Raw genomic sequence first — 6,000 nt, 5'->3', positions numbered from 1 at the left:
ACAAATTGGCACCCTGTGCCAGCACAGACCACGTGAAGTAGCCCTGGGAACAAATGGTTTCAAGCATGGCTAAGGCTTTTGGCACTCTGGATGCTGAGCACAATTCAATACCTAACCAGAATAAACCGGCTGGTCCAGAACCAGCCAGGATCCCCACACAGCAACTAAATGCCCATTATTTTTCCTCCCCATTTTGTCTCATACATCTTTGTAAACTCACCTAGATCCAACAAGGTCTTGATTCACGCTAACAGGCCCTGTCACTCTGCCCACTTCCCCTGTGGAAGCTCAGTAGAGCAGGCAGCAGGCAAGAGGCCAAACAAGGCTCTACCTCCCAGTGAATTGCTGACACACTCCTTTCCTTTCTATGCTGGGCTCACAAAGGCTTTGTCCTTGGTTCCATAGGCCCTTAAAGCTGCCTCGATTAAGACACCCGTGAAGTGCGTGGATGGAAGAGGAACCCCAGGAAAACTATATGTTTCTAACCCCACAGTGATTAATTTAATGTAAATGTTTGTTGGTAAACTTTCCCATGACCCTTTTTCCATTGTTCGACTTTGTCTGTAACCAACATTACAAGAAGTTATTGGTTTCTGCATTCAAGTTTTTACTGGGCATCTACTGGGTGAGATATTACAGTCACTCTGGCGGAGTTGATTTACAAGCATTTTTAAAAGAAAGGCATGCTACAGAGTACCCACTGGTGTCAGTTTAATGCATGTGGCAATGTCAACACATACACTTTGCATTCTCAGGTTCAGTTAGCGAACAAATGCTACAGATATCTGCTAGGTTTTCACCAATTGGTGCCCCACATTCACAAAAGTACAACAAAAAAAAAACGTTCATGGAAGGTCAGCTTTAGAGACAAACCCAAGTAGATAAAATGGGACATGGGTAAAACAAAGAAAGGAAGTAGATACTGTAGTAATGCTCATACAGAAAGGCAGCAGCCGATTCATTTGATATTAGATGAACATGATGGTATTTCTCTTAAACCACTACTGGCAGCAGAAAAGTCTTATGAAAAAAACGTACCTTCCATCCCTTTAAAAGAATGGAAAAGTGAAGTTAAAGCCTATTAATCTTTAATGGTAATTCTATCTACCTCTCTTCACATCATTATGTTCAATTAGAAAAACATCCCTCCTGCTGTCTCTCGTACCGTGCAAAATTGAAAAACAGATTGTCACATCGCATTAGAGTCCTTGTGCAGTGTTTGCTGAAACTCACTGGAGCATCTCTGAGGTCTGCAGCCTGTGCCAAATGAGGCAACAGGCAAAATAAGCCAAGCAGAGGACTTGTGAGTCTGCGGTCTCCCTCTGAAGTCTTATTTTGTTCGGTTACCAATTTTACAGTGCTATGTTACCATCTTCTGCATTGTCACTGGATACTCATTTCTTTGAATACCAGATTCTCAAGATGATTTTACCATTAATTTCAAACCCACGTCCACACTGGGGGGCAAATTTGCAACTAGGCATCTTTGTTGTTTGTTTACAGGCAGTCCGACATACTGCCCGCCTCAGGATTCCAACTTATTTTGCACATAAAAAGCTAAACTAGAGATTCATTTAAAGAAAATGAATCTGGAACTTTTTCACACAAATCTGCATATCAACAAAGACAATAAATGTACCTCCACACAGCTGTCACATTTCTAAATGAGTGAGTGTTTGGTTTTGCATGTAGCGTGGATTGCACACATGCAAAAGTTAACCTAATACTTAATGATGATCTACTGTCCCTTTGTGAAGCAGCATCAGCGTGACCACCTTGTAGAGAAGTTGCGAATATGGTTTAGAGGAGAGTCAATGCATCCATTGTAACTGCTGGTGAGGTGATGGCTGAGACCGTCTCCTCTGTTCGAAGATGGTCCGTCTTTGACTCTCCTCCCCAGGCAGTTCTCACAATCCTTCACACGTTGTATCTTGTGACCAAAACTTATAGGCGAGTATGACTTAAATGACCTGAACAATGTGTTGGTCATTTAAGTCAAGTCAGTGACACACATTTGACCTGAACGACCCGCCAAACGCCCTTCCAGCTACTTAGAAGCCAATACTCCCCACTAACTAAGTGACAGATGACTTTTTGATTTTACTCATTTTTCTGAGGTCTTACTAAGTTCTATGTGACACTCTTCGATCACAAAACCTTTTGGTTTAAGCACAGTGCCTCTTGTCTCGTCTGTTTTCAGGGGTGGAGACTTTTTCTTTACCTGCCTTTTGGTTAGGTCAGCAGGTACTTAACGTGTCATGCAAGGGTTGTGTTTTGATGACCTTTTACACTTGCTGGTGACTTCAGACTTCATATATGCTCCCAAGAACAGAAAAAAATTAAAATTCCATAATGTAGACCCACACCATAATACAACCACCACTGTTTCACAGATGGGATTGGGTTGTTATACTGGAATTTGCTTTGTCATCTCATCCCTCCATAAAATAATTTTCTAATAGCTTCATTTGGTTCTTTTAATGTTCTGTATTTTGTTCCAACTTATGTGAAAATGTGAAGTTTTAGGTCATAATTGTTCATTTATACAGAGAAGAATGAAAAGGTTTACAAAATGTTGAACCACACTGTTCACTGTTGACTTGAGCTTGATTCACAATATCTCAGATGTGCTGTTTTCCTTTCCTCTCAAAATAAAGATGCTACAATTTCTTGTCCTGTCCAAGTTGTCACATTCACAATATTACAACATAATACAATACAGTGTCAAAATAAGAGGAACCATCCACTTTGCACAAATCTCAATTAAAAAACAACCTGGCACATGATAGCACTATGTGATGAGATGATGTGGAGAGAGCAATGTATATGTGAACTCAGGAAACCTACGGAAACTTGAGGCTGGCTGTTGTTTCCCTGATGATGCATTATTGAAACATTAAGGGGGGGATGGTTAAAACAGCTAGTTCATTCAGGACGACACAGGTTCAACCTCTCCCTGTGGCATGTGATAGGACTAGTCACTCACTGACCTTTTTTTTTGTGCCAGCTCTTCTCTAAAGTCACTGTTGCTTGTCTTGTCCCTCTTGGTTTTTTGATAGAGCCAACACTTGTCTTTTCTTCCTCACTATTCTTAATTTCTGCTTATTCCCATTAGCTTGACAACAATGGTATAGATGGAGCGAGCCAGTCTATCGTTAAAATAAAATGAGGAAGAAAACCTGTTGCAGTTTATGTAAGAAAATAGCATTTGATACAGTCATCTCTTTCAGTGACGCTCAAAATGTGGGGAGGTAGGAAAGCGTCCAATCAGAACTTTACAAATGACAACAAATGAAAAAAAAAAAGCTGTCACGTTTAATAGTGTGATAATGTGTAATAATTGTGTCATCCTGTGGTTTTCATTTGCTGCCCCCTCTCCTTTGTTCATGTAAGCTGAAAAGTTACTAGGGTTCAAACAGTAGCTGGTGTAAGAGTAGTCAGCGGATCTGCAAGGTGGTCCACATGTGAGGTGAGAGTGTGTGGGAGAAAGGAGAGGTATGTTATTTCCAGAAATGTTGGTACATGAGTGTCCATAGATAAATCCAGGAAATGCAGTTCAATCTTCCTGGAGGGTGAGCAGGCAGCTATGGAGCAGAGGTGTTCCACAGGAAATCTTCAAACGAGGTTTGCAGACGAGGTTTGCAGACCAGGAGCACAGGACGAGTCGTCAATTCCAAAACTCAAAGAATGGACTGGGAGGCACAAAGAAAGACTGGTAAGCACGAGTAGCAACATTAATTAAGAGCACACAAGGAGTGACCCGACCACACTAGATGACGTAGACAATCTGGAAGAGAGTGGTTGTTCCTGCAGGTCCTTATAGCAGCTCCTCAATGAGCTGCAGGTGTGTCAGCAGAGAGCAGATTCCACCTGGAGGAAGGATCTCCAACCAGCTCAGCCCAATCTGAACCCAAAACCACAACCAGTGCATAACATGACACCAGCGAAGCTTACCGCCACTATCAGGAAACCATTCAAAACAACCACACCTCAAGAAAGTCAGTTCAAGTCTTTCCTCGACCACATACTTCACCATCTTGGAAATCTTATCTACATGAACTGTTTCTAACAAACATCTCCTCTCTCAGGAAGCCTGAGCCTAAGAACCAAGTGAAACCTTCACCTGTCGTCGCCTTCTGGAAATACATCGTACATATTGTATATAAACTGCTTACCTATTTTTACTGACCTGCTTCTCTCAGTCTTCAGTGGATCCTGCCTGAATACCAAACCCTAACAACTTTTCTACTTTTTTCTACTTTCTAGTTTTCATTACAGTTTCTCACCTGCAAATGTTTATAGTCAGGGGTTAAAAGTTTATGATTAGGGTTGGATTCTCAAATCGTAGAAAAAGTACACATTTTAATGGCTCACACATTTTAATACTTTCACACAATGAACAAATCCACCAACCTCTGCCTCAATCACTTCATCATATTTCATCATCTTTCTGTTTTTCCTTCTGATTGGAGGAGTAACACATGTGGCACTACACTGTCATTTTAACACCAAATATAACGTCAGAGTTGTGGGGGTGACTTGTGCTGCCAACTTCCAGTCCAGCAGGCATTTACAGGAACCTGGTTTGGTTCAGTTTCATATGATTCTTCCAAAATTTGATTCAGTTTAAGTTGGAAGAATTTATGTTCTTAACAGTAATGCTTTATCACTATACTTCTGTTAAACGGAAATAAATAAATCAATAACTCGGACACCTCTTTCTATTGATTTTTTTTCTCTTTCTAAACAGCAGACGTGCGTTGAGTCTCATCCACACTCTCTCATTCTTTCAGTCTGACTCAGTAATGGTTTCCAGGCTGCCACACTCTAACTCCTTTTGCTGCCTCTTCACAGATCACAAGCTCTTGTGGTGTAAACCCTCAACCCATTTCTAACACAGTCAGATGGGAAAAAGAAAGTGCGTGCGTGCAGGGAGGCATGCTGCACACTCTCAGTAAGCTGCAGCATACATTTAACCATGTGCTCACACAGTAGTTTCCATAAAGCAAAAAGATTTACCACACTTTATTCTACTAATTCATTTAAGCTTGCAGGTCAAACCCCTTCATCATGTCATCATGTCTGTAGTGCACAGCTGTTCTCATGGGTTGCCTGCAAAGTGCTTCACCTCAGTTGACCTGAAATGCTAACACACAAACACACACAAAGTAGAACTATAGGGATTTCTTTTGAACTGTTTCTCTTGACACCTTCCTAAGCACCCTTTGTGTATTTTCACATTGTATGAATTATGATGGTGTCGGCCCTGTCTTTATAATACCACATGTCCTGATAATGCTGCATTCATTCAAGCAAGAAATCCCATCACATCCATCCAGGCACGACTTTGCTGTGTGTGTGTGTTTATTACATTAAATTGATTTAGCAGATGTTTTTATCCAAAGTGACTTACAACTAAAAAGTGAAAAGTAGTTTTGCCAATGAATGAGTTGGACAGGGATTTAGTTTAGAAGTGTTTTAGTATCATTTGAACAGATCATGGTGACTAAGCGTTATGGAGCTCGGCTCTGGTCAGCTGAGAAACAAAGATTGATCTGTATTTCCATACTCCTGGTCAATAAACATGCTCATGTATTCATTAATCATGCGAGAAATGTAAGATCTATCAACAAAAATGTGATTACAATGCCGTTGCGTGCACAGACTTTTTGAAGGGCAGGGGCGGAAAGAAAAAAAAGGGCACATATAGCGCGTCCTCACCACTGTAGAGGGCACTTTAGACACGTTTTATATGTTATACAAATGGCACATTATATAGCCTTAATATAGACTAACAAGGCCAACTATTCAGGTTAGTCTGCTGTTAGGATCAGCCTCCATGAGAACTGTGTGGATTTCAACGTTGGATTGTGAAGAACACAGCGACATGGATGTATGAAGGAAATAAATCCCTAGGGGGTCTGGGGGTCCTCCCCCAGAACATTTACATATAATCCAAACTGGTTCTGTGAGATATAGTTCTGGCTCAATATAGATCAA

Source organism: Odontesthes bonariensis, chromosome 3, assembly GCF_027942865.1.
Source record: "Odontesthes bonariensis isolate fOdoBon6 chromosome 3, fOdoBon6.hap1, whole genome shotgun sequence".
Taxonomy (NCBI): domain Eukaryota; kingdom Metazoa; phylum Chordata; class Actinopteri; order Atheriniformes; family Atherinopsidae; genus Odontesthes; species Odontesthes bonariensis.
This window is presented reverse-complemented; position numbering follows the sequence as displayed.